The following is a 20,364-nucleotide window of genomic DNA, read 5'->3' on the forward strand; positions in this document are numbered from 1 at the left end:
ACTGCGAAATACATTATACGTACTCAATTTCAGGATTCGACAGAAATATTATAATTATATAAAATAAAAGCGATAGCTAGGTATATTTAGATACAAACGCCTAATATTTTTATATCCGTCATAATAATATGTAAGTTCAGAGGCACGAGAAAGTGTGTGGATATTTTTCTTTTTAGGTTAAGCACATTGATATACCTGTGTGTAAGGTATTATGTTTCCCGTCTATATATATAAAATGTTAGTCGAAGGCTCTTTTAGTCTGGACATTCCGTACAATATACGTATAATACATATTATAAATGTCGTAACCTAACGTCTATCGTCGACGACGATGGCTAGCGCACACAATATAATATAGTATATAATAATAATTACGATTAAGTCGTCAACAACTTGTCAACCGTATGCGCCGCCACTGTCGCCACCGAGCCCCAGGGCTGAACCGGCGTAACCGTTTTTTTTCCTTTAAAGGGAACCTGGCGTGTATGTATATGCGTGTATATTATTCTACACGCTATTCGATAGGTACGCGCGGCGAAACGGAGTATAGAAAAAATGTCCTTTCGCGAAAGAAAGAGAAAAAAATGCGATTACAACAGTTACGCACAGACACTAATAATATATAATAAAATACACACACACATACCGATGTAATATAATAATATAACGGATCCCGAATAATATCGTTCTTATTTTGTATATATATATATATATATTATGTTATTATGTTATGTTATTCGAACACTTTACTATAATGTACCGTTTGGGACACAGAATTACACACGGCATATCTATATATAACGGTCTGTCCGTGTACACAATATATATCTATCGATGTAGGAACAATACAGGACGACCCTGCGATATTGCAGTGTTGTGTATAACATATGTGTCGCGTGGTGACCCGCGTGCGAGAATCGTATTCATCTATGTATGTATGTATGTATGCGTATGTATATAAGTGTATATATATAGGTATATGTATGTATATATGTGTATGTATGTATGTATGGATATGCGTGTGCGTATGTGTGCGAGAGAGTGTGTCTATGCGTGTGCAAGAGTGAGAATATTTTGCGCAGCTCGGCACTTTTGCATAAATTTATCCCGCCCTGCTGGGTGGCTGGCAGTACATAAACTATATGTATACAAATTACCTCCGCGATACCGTCAGCACAATCTAAGTTATTCAGCCACCACGACAAAATTTTGTCTCGCACATTATATTATAAAATTTCTCATCCCAAGGCCACCATTGCACTCCGTTCGGCAAAATGTAATATATCAACGTTTTAACTATCATGCGATACGATTAGAATTATTTTTTTTCTTAAAGAGCCAACAGTGTTTATGTGAAATTGTTGACGTAAGACAAGGAACGTTTTACACGCAATAAAGTTCAGTTCATATTTTTTTTTTCGAAATCGTTAAAAACCTATAGGTACAGAAAACGTGACTGCAAGTGATATGGAAAGTTACATTCTATAGACGTCTGAGAGCCTTCAATTACAAAAAGTCGTGATTTAACGAGTTGAATGAAAATTTAAGAATACAAATTATTAGAAAAAAAAAACATCATATTATTATAGTACCAGCGTTCGGTTAAACAGTTTTCAAAGGTTCAAAATGCACGCCCTTGCATCAGTGGCTTAAGAGTATATAGTTGTTCTTAACATGAATTTAGATTTTAAATAGCAAATTTTAATGAAGCGATTACAGTAAGTTAAAGCGATAAAAACGAAAAACAACTATTAACATTACCTAAGTATATAGTCTGTACTAGCCTGCAACGCGATGTATATTATTAGCTAATAAGTTTTAATAATCCAGAGCATACATTATGGTCAATAATTGAGACGCTAACTCACAAACGTTATGCTCGTGTAGTTATTATATTTGTAATAAGTTATTATTACTATAAATTCTTATTTGAAAGAATATGTAAATAATGTTTTATATTTACAAATTAAAGCGATTTTTAAACGAGAAGTCACGTTAAGAAACGGCATATTATATGATACATAAATACACTCACGTTTTATACGGCAATACACATTACCGGATTACCTATACATAGTACCTATTAAATAAAGTACCAGTCTACCAAAATGTCCAATCAAAAGTCATACGTTTAAGTAATTTCAAGTTCAAGCCACTGAGCAGACGAAAGATAATAAATATGAAACACTTTTAAAACAATTCATAATATAATATAAACTCGAGAATGTTATTATTGTAGAATACTTTTGATGATACATATTTTTGCAGTTAGTATGGTTTAAAAATCCTACGAATAGATCGATTATGGTTGAGTGTGTATAGTATTGAGTTTGATGTAACTATAGGTATGTGAAACCTGAAAATATTGAGAAAGGTCAATTGTAACACTGTATGCGAAGAAACCTATATTTTCTCGTAGGTGCACTACTGTACTAGCTAATATTCAATCGAAAACATTTTTAAAGGCAGTAAAACAAAAAATATATTCTTTTAAAACACCTTTGCGGCTAGAAATAAATCATAATATTATAAATCAACTTAAAAACAAGTAACTTTAAGGTATTTCACTCATTTTTGTGTAGGTAATGCATACATTGTGTAATCAATATATAAATTCGTGAATCTCTAAAACGTTTGATCTCGCTATGACATTACCCGATCGATTTTTAACTGCATCCCAGCTTACAAACGAGGTAATAAAATATCATGATCATTATATTGGGATTTTATTCATATAAAAATGTGTCGTGAACGTGATATAATATTTTTTAACCACTGATGCAGTTCGAGAAAAGCCGTTGCAGTAAAAGGCGTGACGAGGTAAAAGAAATGAAAATAAGAGTGTACCTACACAAAATCATAGGATATATTGTGAACTTCCACAGCTATATGCAACCATATACTATATACATATTATTTTATAAACGTATAAATATATACGATGCGTACGAGGAACGAGCGATGACGTGTCGTCGTTGATTAATTAAAACGCTTTGCGGTGGTGCATACTACAGCAGTTGTAGGTATATCATACACATACCTACAGCACACCATACACCATCATAATATTCACGTGTGTGTCTCTCGTCTGTATGTGCGATAGTGTTATGTATATCTCGCCACGTCTGAATCTGTGTGGGGAGAGGAACACGTCGTATTTCATTTTTAATTGGGCCTCGCGCGATCGTGTGTGTGCGCGCGCGCGTGTGCGTTTGATATTATTATATTTATTTTATGTAGGTATAGAGCGTTTGTTTGCGCCGTTTCGGTACCTATGTTGTGTGAAAAAAAATTTAGAGAAAATAATATCGCGAGTCCAACGTGTGTGATGCAATACGTCTACGGAGGTAAAATTAAACAAACCGGAAAGAAGAAAAAAAAACCAAACAAACAGACGACATTTTACGCGAGAAGAAACCACGGCGGCGAAAACCACGACGACGTTTGGCAATAACCGCGGCGTCGTCGCGGACTATCATATTATTATTATTATTATTATAGCGTATTTTAAATTTGTCTGTCGGTTTTCTTGGCTCCAAGCCCACCACCACCACCATCGACACTGTACACCGGACACGCAAGTATGTATATACTGCAGCTTGTATACCTGCCGAAAAGTTTACCGACCACGCCATATTTTGAAAGTTTAATTTTGTTTTACCTATATATTATATATATATATATAATGTTGGTATACCTAGGTATACCGAGACCAAACACATCGATTTTCTGCTACACACAATGTTATGTAGGGGTACAATTCATAATATTCATCTACTTATATAATATTATAATATACGTACCTATATTATATAATGGAAACTTTGTATTTTCCACCTATTCTATAATATATATATATAGTTGGTATAGGTACGTATCCCTTTGTTTGCACATGCCTTTCGGTTTCATGTATAACGTCATATACGATGTCTATGGAAATGAAAAACGAGAAATCCTATGTATAGTATTATATTTTATGGGAGGTAACCTACCTATATTATATTTTTTTTAAGTTGTAGACCGTATTTAGGTAAATTGTATACATAAAAAGTAATGTTTTTCGGCAGATTCGACTAAAATAATATTAGCTGTTCACTTTTGGTCACTTTTGGCATTATAAGTCAATTAATTATACGTTTGATTGACAAGTGCCGTTTTTATACCTACTTGGGAAAAAAATCAGAGCGCCGCGCTGAAAGCATACATCACGTTTTGATATGAACATAATATTATAATATAAACGATTGCAAACCTACCCGTCAGAGGCCACGACGAATAATTTACTTTTGCCACCGTCGTGGCACCTAACCTACGCGATAATAAGGTTTCGTGATGTATCAATGCAAAGCGGAATTCAGTACGGTCATCAATCGATTATTAAACATTGTACATTCAACAAAATATAGAATCATGCGTAAGCATAGCTGCAGTATGCCTACAATCCCATACTTTTATTTAAAAATATAATTCTTATTATTCCGACAAATATATTTTGTTCAGCATACGTGATATCATAACGGAAATATTGTCTCTATCGGTTCACTTCGTCCGACTGCAGCGATCGCGGTCACGCTATACACCTATGGAAAACACGCAACATCACGACCGAGTAATATAGGCACACGAGGTGGACGCAAGTGTGAAAAGGACTTGGATATACATTACAATAGTGGTTAGAAGATGTGATGATTGGTGTATACATGTCACAGTCCGCAGAACCTATTTTCCGCAGTTCTTAACAAGGTAACGCGCCTGTCATCCGGTAGAAATTTAAATTCTGATGCCGGTTTTCAATGAATATAACTATTCTCATTAAATAAGATGTTTTGTAACTGCAGAGAGTACAACGTACCTATACTTGGTCATTAAATTCATCACGTGTTTGAAAAATTATCTGACATTTATTATATAGGTAGGTATACACATATAGTAATATAGTCACAAAACAATACAATTTTCCCAATTTATTAAAAATTTTCTAACGGTAAAATACGCAGGAAAATACCACGAGGAGTAATCCAATATCCGTAGTAAATAACTTATTAAGTATACTTTGGTAAATCGACAATATATTAGATAATCCACTTTTAAATTATTTTCTATAACTAGGTATAGTAAAACTCGTTTAATATATTATCTAAAAATTATTCTGTTTGTAATGTATAGTAAATAACGATAACCTATATGGGTACTTGCCCAAAAAAAATTTTAAATTCTAATAAACACGTGCTGTTGCTTTTCTTCAAAAATGAAAATAAATATTCTTTGACTTTATGTCAAAAACGAAACCAGTGTTATACGTAGTATGCTTATTGATTAGAAGTATATTTTGTAAGAAATTGAGTGTTTTTACTTTTTACGCTTTTAAGTTTTAAAAAATTCAATTAATTTACTGATTTACATTTTCTGCTGTAACAGTCATCATGGACGATACAGAACAATCATAATTAAAATTGGATACAAAGAATAAAAATATTAAGACATTATGACCTTTCCATTCAAACTATTTAAATAATCAAACTAATTAATTATTATAATTATTTAATAATCAACACTGAAATAAAATTGATTTATTATAATAAAATAATGATCAATCATTATAAATTATAACATTTTTTGCTGAATTGAATAACATAGACATGGAATATAAAGACTTTCCGACCTTTACATTCACATAATGTCGATACCTAATCAAACTAATTAATTATTATCATTCAATAATTAATACTGAAGGTAATTTACTTACCACAAAATAATATCAATACATTATTGTACGTGACTTATTTATCTTTGCTGAATGGACAAAATAGAAATTTTTGTATGTGGAAAATAAGTATGTTTTTAAGTAACTAGTCTAGTAATAATATTATGTAAATTGTAAAATATAATAATACAAACAATTTAAACATTAATTAAATTATTGATTTTTAAATATAGTTTGATAAAGTTTAAAACTAATAAAATTTCATAGTTGATAATTTGAATCATTTAAATAATTAAAATGGTTATGTACCTAGTTGCAACCTTTAATGATCGATTAATGTTTAATAAGTACCTATAATATTAAATTTAATGTTTCGCAAGTAAACATGTACTTTAATATTATTAATCTTGAAATTGGAGTTTACAACTGACTATGGGTATAGACTAGACTATAGAAAATTTGTTTATAAAAACGAACACAAAATGTAATTTTTAATAAATTAAACAAGTTAATATAAAAATAATATGTAAGTATACATACAATATAAAATAACTATTTATTTTGATATATATCTATGTGTTTTTCCATTTTCCTGTGTAAGGAAAATGTAAGGCTTTCACCACTGTTCACCTTGTGTATGAAATATCAAACAAATATTTTTTTTTAAATAAATAATTAATAAGGTGTGAACGAGTTAAATTTTTTAAGCAAGTGGATTAATTTGAATGTATCTAATTTATTATGCATTACATTATGTTAGCAAGTCGAATAACCGGATCGTGCTCAGTGAATTGTATGTAGGTAGATTTTATGATTAATGTTATAGTTTAAAAGCAAATAATAAGTTATTGAAAAATCAAAATTGCCAATATAGTACCTATATAAAACGCCAACAATCAACTCAACTTTTAAATATGATTAAATACTTTCAGAACTAGGAAGGTAGAAACTTATTAGTTATTAATACCTGTAATATATTATAAAAATTGTTCAAAACATTAGACATTTTATTATTAAATCCTGAGTAGGTCAACGAACAAAATTAATAAAAATTATTAATAATTTATAAAAAAAATTAAATTACAGTTTGAATAACGTAATTTATTATAATGACAAAATTATATGAAATAAGTAGGTACCATTAGATATTACATGTAAAACAATAATGATGAAAACCCAAGTGGTCTGGTAAAACAGACAGACTAAAGTGGAAATAAAGTATAATATGCCGCGCGGGTTTGGGTAGGAGAATAAAAAAAAACTGGTAAGAAAAACAGCACGAGGGAACAACATTCCATCAAATGTGTAGCCTTGCGACCGTGGTGGCGACAACGTCTTCGGCGCAATACATTAAAATAATTCGTTAAATCGACAATCTGGTTTTGTATACCTACCTATACTCTTCTTCTCTGTTCCGTATACTCTCATTCGAATTCAACGCTATACGCCTATATAATACCCAATAAACGATACCCTAGTTAAGAATGTCTAAATGTATACTAATATATAAAGCTGTAGAGTTTGTTTGTTTGTTTGTTTGTTTGAACGCGATAATCTTAGAAACTACTGGTTCTATACTGGACGAATTGAAAAATTATTTTTTTGTTGTATAGTCCATTCATAGAGGATGGCTATATAACACCAAGCTACGACAAATTAATAGAAACCTGGAGAAGTGCTCAAACAGGGATTTTGAGATTTACGATTTACGGTGGAAATGTAAGGTTATCTATTTAAACCAAATATCCTTAAAAAAAAGATTATTTAACGTATTCTGTAGATCAATAATTATAGTATGTTAATTAAATAACTTCAATAAACCTGACAACTAACAATAAAAAATTTCCTATAACGACGTTTTAATTTAAGCACACTTTCAAGTCACGAATTCGATAAAGCAAATTTATGGCACCTGTTTTCACATTCATTCATAATATCAGTTGATTACTGCAGTTGATCACAGTCCAAATACATTAAATAAGACAAATTTAACGATTTTAAAAGTAATAATTATCATACCGTTACTGCGATTTGTGATTTTGTGAACACGACACGGCGAGTACCTACTAAGTATACAATATAATAATGCGTTAATAATTTCGTTAAGCAAAAGTTCAACAAAAACACGGCTACTGTTATAAATGGAAAAATCATAAGAGAAATATATAAATAAATAAAGTTTTTGAATTGCATAAAACTGGTCTATGTTAACAACATATTATATATAGCAAAGTACGGCACGTGCGCGTTATATTACATATTTTGAGATGTCTGAACATGTAAGTCCCCTGCTGATCTTGTGAAAGCTTTCTATCCCGGAGAACGTGATGCAGAATCTGTTTTTTTCTTTATAATATACACTATACAGTATACAGTAAAACGAACGCGGTGTGACCCAGTATTTCACTAAAGCGTAGGCGTGGCTTAATATGGACCATGTAGCGTCGTATAGCGATGTCCAGAGATAGGGTTTTTATTAGACCACCGAGTGTCTGGTTGGAATGAATGGTCTTTCTGCTCCGAGAGATTCAAGAATTTTATCAAGATGCACAATCGGCGAGCGAAAAATAAGAAATTTACAAGAATATTATCATTAAATCATACATTTGGTGACAATTTATTCACCTACAAGATATTTCAGGCACATATAAATTATATAAGAAATTGAGCGATTGATAGTTTATAGTATGAGAACAAAAATAGTTAAAATGTAATTAAAAGTTAAGTATTAATTTAAGAAAAAAAGCAATCAATGCAAAAATCATTGCAATACGCCTATATGAGTATACTCTTTGTCGTACTCCAGAGCGTAGCGAATTAGAATATAAAAGTATATTATGTCTGCAGGGACTCCTAGCTATATAGGTACGTTAATTGATCAATCACAGATCGAGCTGGTTCAGAGATTCTTCTTGAAATTCGCAGTTTTTAGACAAGGTTTAATGTGTCCACCACACCGCGATTACACCATATAGTTTCAACCTCATTACAGCTTTCGTCTCTTGCCGACCGTAGAGCATCTCTTGCTTATTCCATTCTTAATAGCCTCTTAAATGACCACTTTTATTCACCCAAAATCCACTCCGAAATGTTGCTTATTTTTTAACCAGATTTGAACTTCTGAATATTATACCTACTGCAGCCCTTTATTTATAATATCATTGCAAGATGCTAATAAATCTCATACTGATTTATGTTAAATGCTATTTAATATTATGTTCACATAAACTATTTTATACTTTATTGTAATTGCTATGTTATTGTTATTACTAGATAATATATTATCATTAATTTTAAATAATATTAAATACTGTGTATTATCCTGGTATTATATGAATTGGCTTTGTGCCGTGATAAACAAATAAATATAAAATAAAGAAGATACGCGCGTCATGCTGCGGTTGATTACAAAAGGTTAGTGGGTACAATGTTAGACCCTAAAATTAAAATTAAACTTCGATCGGTGTTCGACTAACCTTAACCGTTATTATAATAAATTATTGATCGTCAAGTATTTTAAACTTGACATAGGTACGTTTACTCTGCGAATACAATATGATACTAAAATACAAAATACTCTGACATTAGCGAACAATATTATTGGCTGGAGGGTAAAATAAATGTATGCTCTTCAACAATGAGTATATTAATGTTATGACGGGAAATTGACAGAGTATACAGAAATTGCCCCGTTGGACTTGTTTGATGGACAGGACAATCAATTTTCAGTTCCGCGACCAGTCCTGACGGATGTTGCGTCACAGACAACGACCATTGCTGCTTTTCGTTGCAGTACTAACAAGACAATGATTTTTATTATCCGCCAAAAAACCATAGTAAGGCAGGACAAGGTCTTAAGTAAAAGAAAATATTATTTTATTTTATAAATGCCCGGAGTGCGTTTTGCAAATGGCTATAAAAAAAAATCGTTCGTTTAGACCATAAATGCGTTATATATATTATGTAAGTTTTGAAAAAATTCATAAATATTTTATTATTTGAATATATTTGAAGAAATGTGCTGGGATAACATCAAGGAAACGTTTGTTTCTTAGGAAAAGGTGAATATTGTCAGCATGTTATTAGAATTTAACGCGAATAAAATGAAATCATGCAGACTTTAGATGAAGTGATAAAGTTATCATGTTTTCAATTAAGTTTCAATGAAACGTGGAAACGAGTCGTTCGTTAATTAGTTTGTCCAATGATCGACATATGTTTAAATCATTTACCTACTTACTATTTATTCAGATTATATATAGGTACTTCCACTTAAAATACATTTATAATTTATACGGAGATAATTACATTACGTCTTAAATCAATATATTATTTTAAATACCTATATACGACTTTACAATATAATATTACAAAACATTTTTATTGCAATTTACTAAAATACAATCGTTTTAAGAGTTTTGATACTTTGTTAATTTTTATATTCATTTAAAATATAATCCGAGAATACCTACCTCAGTAATAATATGTTAAAAAAATATTTTGAGTCTAGATTTCCGTTTATTTTTAATACATTCTATATTAAAAATATGTTCATTTTTAAAATTACTTTCAACATTATAAATTATAATAGAAACAATGTAGTATTCGATTAACGTTAATCTTGTAATAAATTATGCGATAAGTTATAATGCATCTTAGTATTACAGTTGAGGTATTTTGACATTCAAGTGGAAGCTGATGTTCTAGATAGTATATATAGTGTTATTGTGATCAAGAAACGATTTGAAACTGAAATACCAGACGAGGAGAAAAACGAGGAAGTAAATGGCTGCGCCAAATAAGTCTAAAATGATTGCGAGGGAAAAACCAAAAAAAAAAAGCTAACGATTGAACGCATTAACTTTCCAAATGGGCACAATCCATACGACACATTTGATATCCGTCCATAAACAAAGTAAATAAATCTGTGCAAAGACAATGGAAAATGAAAAACCTGATGTTTCAGTGTTTAATGAACAATGAAGTTCAGATACGAGTCGTCATCGCGGATGTCAGAGATTTGTTAATATTGACGCATTAAATTCGCATTACAGTCGGTTTTTACACGGAAAAAGAAAAATGTCCAATAAAAAACGTTTTGTATTTGTGCCATTTGTCGTATCTGCTATGCAGCGGGCGATTAAAATCCCATTTAGACCCGACTTAGAGAGCTTATTGCTTTCCGCCCAAAAACAATCCCCCTTTAAACCCCTTCCCGTGCCAACTCACACACCCCGGGACGTAATGTACACCCCGGATACGTGCTGTACACTCTGTTATGAGATTTTTTTTTTTCATTTATGTTACACTTGTCCTAATGCGAAATCGATAATGTCCCTTTTAGAGGCCCGCGTGACCGAAAATGTCCACTTTTAAAAATATAGTCATATAAACCCGAAGCCCAACGGTTAACCGTATACACAGTACCGCTGCCATTAAACATATGTAATCGAAAATAAACTGTAAGCCTCAATAACATAATATAGAGGTATCTATTTGAAAAATATCAAAACAAATACGAAAAAAAAATTATATAATACAATAGAAGTTTAATATTATTCGAAAACGCTAATAATATCCATCTAATATATTATTATACGTCTTATAATTTTGTTTTTTAGATATACACAGATATATTATGTATGGAAATATTTTTAAGTATGTACAATATTATGATTAATCGGTGTATTATAAGTTGTTTGTGTAATAGAATAATACCAGCTATATTATGCCTAGTGCACACATAATAATATAATATACACGACTATCACCGCAAATCGCAATATATTTTTCCCACAGTTAGTTATATCAATTTCACCGCGGATTGATCCTGGCGCGTATAGACGCCGCGTGTCATTATTAATTGATCGACAAGGCCGATCAGCGTGTTGTGTAAATAGAGTTATCAATCCATATCGGGGGAGTGGACCATCATCGTACCGGTTATCTGTGGACACGTTAAGGACATCAGAGCATAGTGCGAAGGAAAATAATACGACTCTTTGTCGGACTGTATATGAAACGAAGAAACTCTAGAAAAACCTATACGTATAAAATATACTAGTGTATACATCAATAATACGTCTATTATATTATAGCGTCTTATAAAATAACAAAACGTTTAAGGACTTGACGAAAAACCGCTTCCTAATTATATTTTATTTTACCATGGACCAATGTAATATGCGCGTTTGACGCGATAACTACAACTATATAGTTTGCACGCGTTTCTAAATTGTACGAATTCCAACAGGTAGATAATCCATATTTTCACACTCAGACTGCAGTAAAGTTCGAAGGTAATCGAGATAATCATTTAGAATGTGCGCATACAATGAGTGTCACAGGTCAATTTCAGGGTAGATTATATTTGAAAGCATATATTATTATATACCTACAGCGCAGCTGTTAATTAAATGGTATTTGTTGGTCCTCATCGTGCGCGACTGAATGGCCGATATCATTTGTTAACTGCAGAGTACAATATTTATCACGCGTATCCAGATTTTTGAATTTATTATAATTAATTATGCCGCATTTCGATAAATTTATTTTATAATTATTAGTAATTGTTTAACTAAGAGAGTGGAAACACTTAATTTCCCATACTATATAGGCGTACTAATACAGACTATTGTGAAATACGTAAGAACTAAGGTCAATAAGTTTTTTTTATTGTTCTTAAACAAAATTACTCTCATGACGTAGGTACAATACTAATAATTTAATAATCAAGTATTTTAATTTTGTTTATCAATTTCATAACAATATATTTATCGTTATTATACTAGTCGTAATATGAGAAAGACGGTTATTAAAATAATAATGATAATAATAATATGAATGATCTTAATTTGAAAATAATATATTAATTTAACTTTGGTCAAGTAGGTATGCTATAATAATATTACATTACCTATACATAATATTAAATAATGTTTAAATAATATTTTTCATAATAATATGTCATTGAAATCGAGTAATCGCACTGGAAATTTATACGCTGGATTTATTGGCACGGACCTTGACAGTGGCTGCCGGCACCGGAGTTGGATTACTCACGGCGATGAAAAGTTCACAAAGTTTTGGCTATAAAGTAGTTTTGTTTTAAGCTTCGGGTATTAAAGTCGTGTCTAAGATTTTGGCAAACCTTTTCGCAATACGTCTGCGGCTTAATGCAACAATATACTAATATAACTCACAATATAAATATAATATATTCGACTTCGGTGGTTGGTGGAGGTGCTGCCGAGGGTAATGTTTAAATTGTGGGTAGTCAATAATTATTGTAATACAATTATGACATAGTTTGCCTAAAACTTCAGTTAGTTGGTTACGGAAAGCTGGATCGTCACCGGTCGATTGACAAAATATGCTTTCCTCTTATGTTTAGGTACCGACTTTTTGTCGATGAGGAGGTTTTTCGATCGACACGTTACCATGTCGAACCAATGTTATACCGGCAATTGAAGAATAAAAAATGGGTAGTAGGACAATAGTTATTTATTTATACCTCAGATACGAGTTATAAGACTTGATTTAATTCTGCCAACCAAAATGTTGTGTAATTAATGATCTTTATAACGGCAAAAACAAAAGAGAAACAAAATAGTACCCTGCATTATATTATGGAATGTGCTTTAGGCACATACCTATATTATATTATATTATGTTTACAATTTTATCCTCAGTGATAAAAGTACAAAATATAATATCCAATTTTCAGACGACCACACTATATGTAGGTACATTGTGTGGAATATACCTATATATAAGACATAGGTACAGTCGTTATATATACACATATTTTTTTTGGTCGTATACATTTACGGAGAATTTCTATTAAATTCACATAAATATTGCTATACGTTCCACTCCTAACCACAACGTCAGATAGCGTGTTGATACTTTTTTCGTATTCCATTGTCGAAGCAAGTATTATTATACACTCTCGGTCACGTTCCTCGCCCAACACGAATGTCAACCGGTACAGTCCCCGCCACTGCAGTGTCGCCGCCGCCACCGCCACCAGGTCCAACATCACAAGGCGCATCACCGGTTGGGCAACCCCCCTTAAATGTTTGTGTATGTACATAAATAATATTATTTGCATCCAAAGTATAAAACATTGTAAGTACCAACAACCTATATATTATACTATATACGCTAGCTACAGCAGATCATGCGCGAACATAATAATATATTTCCCTAGGCTGTATAATAATAATATAATACACCTACCATATATAGGTACAATATTATTAAAGAAAAACAACAATAAATAACTATAATAATATAGGTACGAGTAATTACTTATCAATATAGTATGTGCCGTATACAATTGAAACGCGTGACATTATTGAACTCCGTTTTTGTCATGGATATAGTAGGTACGTTAAAATCATTTAAAACGTTTATTAAATGATAAACAATATTGTAGTCTTATAATCTTATAGCTGGTCGATAAATAATAACATTTATCTTACATACATTATACATACCTACCAAATAAACATTAATAATATTATTTATTTTATATTTCTGCAACTATATTATATTTAATAACTAATTTAATAATAACTTTGATTGATTGAAATTAAATATATTTTTTAATTTTAATGTTATTGAATTAATTAGTCAAACACAAAATAATCTTTAACAAATTTAAAAGTTAATAATATATTAATTAATAATTAGATAACTATTTTAATAGTATACTATAATATTATTATGCATAATACATAATTTTAAAATATAGGTATACATTTTTAAGCATTTTATCTTTTATATCTATTAGTATAATTTTATTGATAGAATGCTCAAATTTTTAAGATTTATAATGTTTCTATGGTATCAAAAAACCTATTAAAAATTAAGGTTTAAATTAATTTTATCAGTTTTAAAAGCAATTTGATACGATAATATTAGTACAATTATAATTTAACCTTTATCCATCTATTTTTAATTTAAGTAAGTACCTACCTACCTTTAATTAATTTAAAAACAGTAACTTTTTAAATTATATTTTAAATCCTGATAAAATTAATTCAACCATTCAAATTAAAATAAGCTAACGCATAGCTATAATTAAAATGTATCATTTAGTAACAATCAATAATATAAATTACTTTAATTCAACTCTTATTTTAATACAATATACGTAAATAATAATACGATTCTAAAAAGAAATTGTAATCCAATTTATTATTATATATGTATACACCTACTTATACCTACTGTTTATACACTTTATTTTTTACTCGTAGCACCTACGACCTACCCATAAACAATCAGACAAGTTGATAAATATTTAGTAGGGCTTTTCTGACAAAAATTATCATTAAACAAGCATTATCGTATACCTACCTATACGCTGTCAGCGAATAACGCAATAGATTTTCTACAAGTGTGTCGTTTGGCGGTAGCTGCTGTACAATATATGTGTGTACATCGTTTATGTATATAATATAGTACGTAAAGAGTATTCAATTTGATCGTTTGAATAATAAAACGACGCTTTTTTTTTTTTAAACGGATTTACATCCTACCGCGTATCTCATGTACGCGTAGTATAGTATAGTATATTATATTATACAAAAGTGAAGAGAAACGAATGATGTGGAAGGAGAGAGAGAGAAAAATTATTAAGTTAACGACGTGTAAACACGGGTTTTTATTGACGGTAATTGGTCGGAGCGCCGTGGCCGAGGCAAAAATATGGTCGAAACCAGGTCGTAAAACAGTCTGTGCACAACGACCTAAAGTGCCGAGGAGCGTGCCGCCGTCGCCGCCGGTTTGCATGCGTGTGTGTTTAATGTGAAGATGTGTGTGTACACTCGTTCGTGTGTGAGTGATAAAATCACATACACTCCCCCTTGTACATAAATTAGGCATGTTTATGATGCGGTTTTTTTTTTTTCGAAAACTCTTTACCACAAGATACGCGCCGCCGACGCGCAGCTTTCCGAGTTTCCCGCTTACAGGTATATATATTATAATAGGCATCAATCTCGATCTTTAAGACGCGGGTACACTGCAGCTGCAGCAGCAGCAATCACCGCGCGAATCGCCCGCGACATGTCATATAACGATATAATAATATTACGATATAAACTATATTAATTTTAATCTCTATTCATCTATCGGTCGGTCCCCGACGACGACGCGTCGTCTGCGCTGCAGTCCGATTAATCATCATCATCATCATCATCTTCATATTATTATAATATAACGGCGGACATTATATTACATATCCCATAAATATATTAAGCGCATGTATATAGGTATACACGCGATTGTTGTTAAATTGAGCCATTAAAAAAATAAAAAAAACGGTCGTAAATATTCGGCGAGCGGCTACTGCTGCTGCTGCCTCTGCTGTGTATATATATATACCTTAACAGTGGATAGGTCGGTTTATAAGTGTGTGCTCTCGGGCTGCCGCCGTCGTCGCCACCGCCGCCGTTGTTTATGATCCGTACGGTAATTAACCTGTGCGCGTGATTGAAATCGTTAATATAATGATCTCTCGTGTAAAATAACATCAGATATAGCCACTATATTATATTATAGGTACCGCCGCACAGCTCTCTGTGTCGCGAAGACATGATTTTTTTTTCTATATATATATATATATATACATATAGTACCTATATACCTACACGCTCAACTGCTTACATATTATTATAGATAAACCTATATAGGTGTATTATTATTATCTTTCTTCTCCCCCCACGCACCCCAAAGTATCCAGTGAAATTGCAAATTATATTTTTTAATTAAACGGTTCTGCAAAATATAATACTATACATTTATAACTACGTTGGTCTCTTACATAATCTCTTTTCGTTTATCATCGCGTCAGATGTAGGTTTAGTGAGTATTTAAGTCGATATATAATACAGCTAGGTACCTATGTGGTATTTCTATTTATAGACCTGTTATAAAGTATTCAGATTTATATATTATTAGTCATTATACCTACATATTATATACAATGTGCTTTGAGTTTATTGTAATATTTAATAATATTTAGGTAAGAATACATTGAAAATAGTTAATACCTACTGATATTTAATTAGCTACATATACTTGATTTAACAATAGATAATTCACGTTATTTTAGATGCAAAATATAATGCACTGACAATATAATATATTATATACATGTTCTAATTATATACCTATGTGGTTATGCATAATAGTTAAAAAAAACTGGCCTGTTTGTTTATTTATATAATATTGAAACGGTTTTAAAATAGTTTTACCAAACGAAAAAATTAGGTTTTATATTCATATTTTGTATTCCGTTATTACACCTAGTTCAAACAACCTGAATGTTTCCTGTATTCATTTAAAAAATTAAAAACAATTATATATAAAGTACCTACCTATATTGGTACCTAATACATCTTAAACGTAATGTCTTACACCTACACAACGATATAATGATGTGTTCTATATACCTAATATATATATATATATAATAAACTAAAAAAATATTGGATGAACTTAGAAGTAAATTATTAAAATAAGTTTTATAATTTAATAAAGTTGTATACAAATGTATTTTCATAAAAAGTTGTTCATAGAAATACTTTAAAATTAATAATGAATTATAATTAATAACTTAATGTGTTTTGCCATTCTGTTTATACGATAATCTTATATATTATATACTCGTATACCTACTAAAATTATTACCTATATGGATTTATAAAAGCAAAGAAACAAAAAAAATTAAATTTTATTTATGCTATAATGACTCAATTACTTAATTAGTAATAGGTACATATACTATGATATAACTATTACCTAGTATGTATTTATTTATTATGTAAACTTTATGATAATTAACCGTTATTCTATATATAATCAAAGACGATAAACAAATACAGATTTATAAGGATTCGAGTAAAATATAATTTAGATATTATAATGGGAATGTATTATGATAGGTATATACTATTGTATTGTACAGATACAGATATAGGTATATATATATAGGAAGATAGGTATCAATATAATATATTGAAACATTCTAAATAATTCGTGATGATATAATATGGTCATCTCAACATATTACAACCTATGTAATAGCAAATTGGTACAAAATATAGATATTTTATTCATTTTTGTATACTACCGACTTGAGTCAAAAAAAAAACTAAACAAACGTATCTTCTTATACCGAACTAACGACATAAAAAAACGTAACGAATAATAAGAACATGACGTGTAGGTACACGCGTATATATGCCTACCTATATACATAATATATTATACGTTTATGTACTACGATAGAAAATGGTATATTATCACTCACCGAGTATACGCGTTGGTCCTGTGAGATCTCTTGAATGGCGAGTTGTAGACGTCAATTAACTGTGTTTAGAATAATGTGTGTTTTTGATCAAATAAAAATAATAATAATAAAAAACCAAACAAACAAAACAAAAACCGCGGAGGTTTAAATAACTATTATTCTAGTGATGATTGAAAAAAAAAATCGTTTCAACAAAAATCGAATACCGTACAACGAAAAACTGTGGCGGTTAAAATATAAAACGACCGGTGTTTAGCATGCATTTTTTCGACGCGATTAAAAATACGATTTTCCGCGTGTTTATAAATATACGTCTGTCGTAAATATTTTTGGCGGGCCGGCGAGAACGGTGAAAAAAATCAAATATTGTATTATTGCAATGCGTAATAAACGGAAAAAATATTATATTAAAATATTGCGAATAAAAAAATAATAAACAAATAATAATGACGACGGCGACGACGACGTAATAATATAATAATATAATAATAATATTACAGAGGAGAACCAAAACAAACGAAATAAAAATACAATGTATACAGAAGCGGCGTGGAAATGGAACACGACGATATAAAAGCTATAAAGTGTGCTGTGTGTGTTATGGGCTCCAAAAAGTTTGTCCTTACAATAATGGGACGTGAATCGAAGTGTTGGGCGGGAGAATGGTTTACGGTCTCGGAACTGATAGAGAGCCCGGCCCCCTGTGCTACCGCCCGCCCGCTACAAGACCCCGCCGCCCCGCCGCCATCCACCACCGCTGCCACGGCCGCCGCCGGCAGGCAGTCGCATAAAGAATATGACCGCGCGGCGGCGGTGGTGGCGATGGTAGCGCGCGTGGTATGAACGGAGACGGCGGTGGCGGGGAGCGGGCGGGCGGGCGGGCGGAGACGGACGGACGGACGGACGCCGGCGCCGACGGAGCAAGCAACATACGGGCCGGCCGTGCGTCGGACGGAGAAGCGACGACGATGATGACGACGACTACGACGGCGGCGACGACGACGACACACGCACGCCGCGCACACCTCCCGTCGGCCCGCGCGTGCAAACACGCGCGCACACACGGGCCCGCGCGCACACACGTACGTGGTGCGCGCGGTGCTCGTATATCGTCCGCGCGCGCATTGCGCCTGTCCTGCCCGCCGCCGGAGACTTACGAGTTACGACGACGTTTCCGCGCCGCGCCGCCGACCGGCCGAACGCGAAGTCAATAAAGTCACCGCCGCCGCCGTAATTTGCGACGCGCGAGCGTAACGCGCGCGCGACGGACTCGCCACGGATTATTCGTTATTGGCGACAGCAGATTTTTTCGTCTCTCACCCCACCCCACTTCCTTCTTAAATTTGCTGTAGCGAAGAGCTCGACGAATTTTGTGCCCGTAACCACGTATACCGCGGTAACGACAGTGTCTTTCCGTCGTACGATCGTATAATGACGATACGGCGTGCGGTACGACGGTAAACGACACGGTTTTACGACCACCGTAGTTATATTTTATTATATTAGGCGGGACACTGTGGCGTGGTACAAGACCAGTACACGAATTTAACAAAACCTCGTGCGCCGCCAACACCTGTTGCCCGGTGAGCTGGCCGCCGCCCCGCGCGCGCGATCAAATTCGCGCCATGTCCTACAATACCCCCAACCCCCCACCGACCACCAAAAACGACACTTTATCCGCCACTGTGTTTATACACGCGTACACGCCAAAGTAGCTAAGTCGAGGAAAAAATTATTTTCATTAGTTTGAAAATAATAATATTATGTCATAATATTTTTATTTTTTTTTTCCATTATGAAACTAATATCTAAAAAGGCACCTCTATACACATAAAAATGGACGTTGGTATATATGGCTGTCTGTAATTAAAATAGACTAAAATACTATACTGGATAGTTTTTATTAAAAGTTATATCCATAAACATTCCTTGAGACTTTGAGGGTGTTTATAGCTTATCTTTTCAATCCTTATATAGGTTGCTATATACTATATAGAAACCTATATAAGGTTAGGTTATATAGTATATAGGGTGGCTCACACATGAATTTAGCTTTCGGCTCACGAAAAGAGGATTTTTTTTTAATAATATAGGGTTCTCGGCGTTGTCGCATTGGTTGCACATTATAATAAACTAGTAGAAATATGGAATATTATACATTTTCTTACAAATATATTAATTATAAAAAAAAAAACAAATATTTGCCACGAGCGTGCGGGTGCCGGGCGGAACAGCTATAGTATTGTATATATAATACGAAAATCAGAATATTATGTATAATATAATGAACCTATAAGTAACCTACCTATAATAGGAATTAACTCATATAGTCGTC

The 20,364-nt window shown here is 32.3% G+C and overlaps 1 protein-coding gene and 1 long non-coding RNA gene across 7 annotated transcripts in view; one reads left to right on the forward strand and one right to left on the reverse strand.

The window, feature by feature from the left end:
* The window catches only part of LOC132938226 (homeotic protein antennapedia-like), a 204,848-nt gene that overhangs the window by 154,035 nt on the left and 30,449 nt on the right, over nucleotides 1–20,364 (reverse strand). Inside the window, exon 1 of one of the 6 annotated variants that reach the window (XM_061004931.1) lies at nucleotides 18,030–18,696. The exons of the other annotated variants lie outside the window; for them this stretch is intronic. The gene's annotated coding sequence lies outside the window, so the exon portion shown is untranslated. Of the gene's footprint in view, nucleotides 1–18,029; nucleotides 18,697–20,364 lie in introns of those variants that run through there. 6 annotated transcript variants of the gene reach the window in all.
* The window catches only part of LOC132938232 (uncharacterized), a 134,348-nt gene that overhangs the window by 7,334 nt on the left and 106,650 nt on the right, over nucleotides 1–20,364 (forward strand). The window lies entirely within an intron of this gene.

The sequence above is a fragment of the Metopolophium dirhodum genome, chromosome 2, assembly GCF_019925205.1.
Source record: "Metopolophium dirhodum isolate CAU chromosome 2, ASM1992520v1, whole genome shotgun sequence".
Taxonomy (NCBI): Eukaryota; Metazoa; Arthropoda; class Insecta; order Hemiptera; family Aphididae; genus Metopolophium; species Metopolophium dirhodum.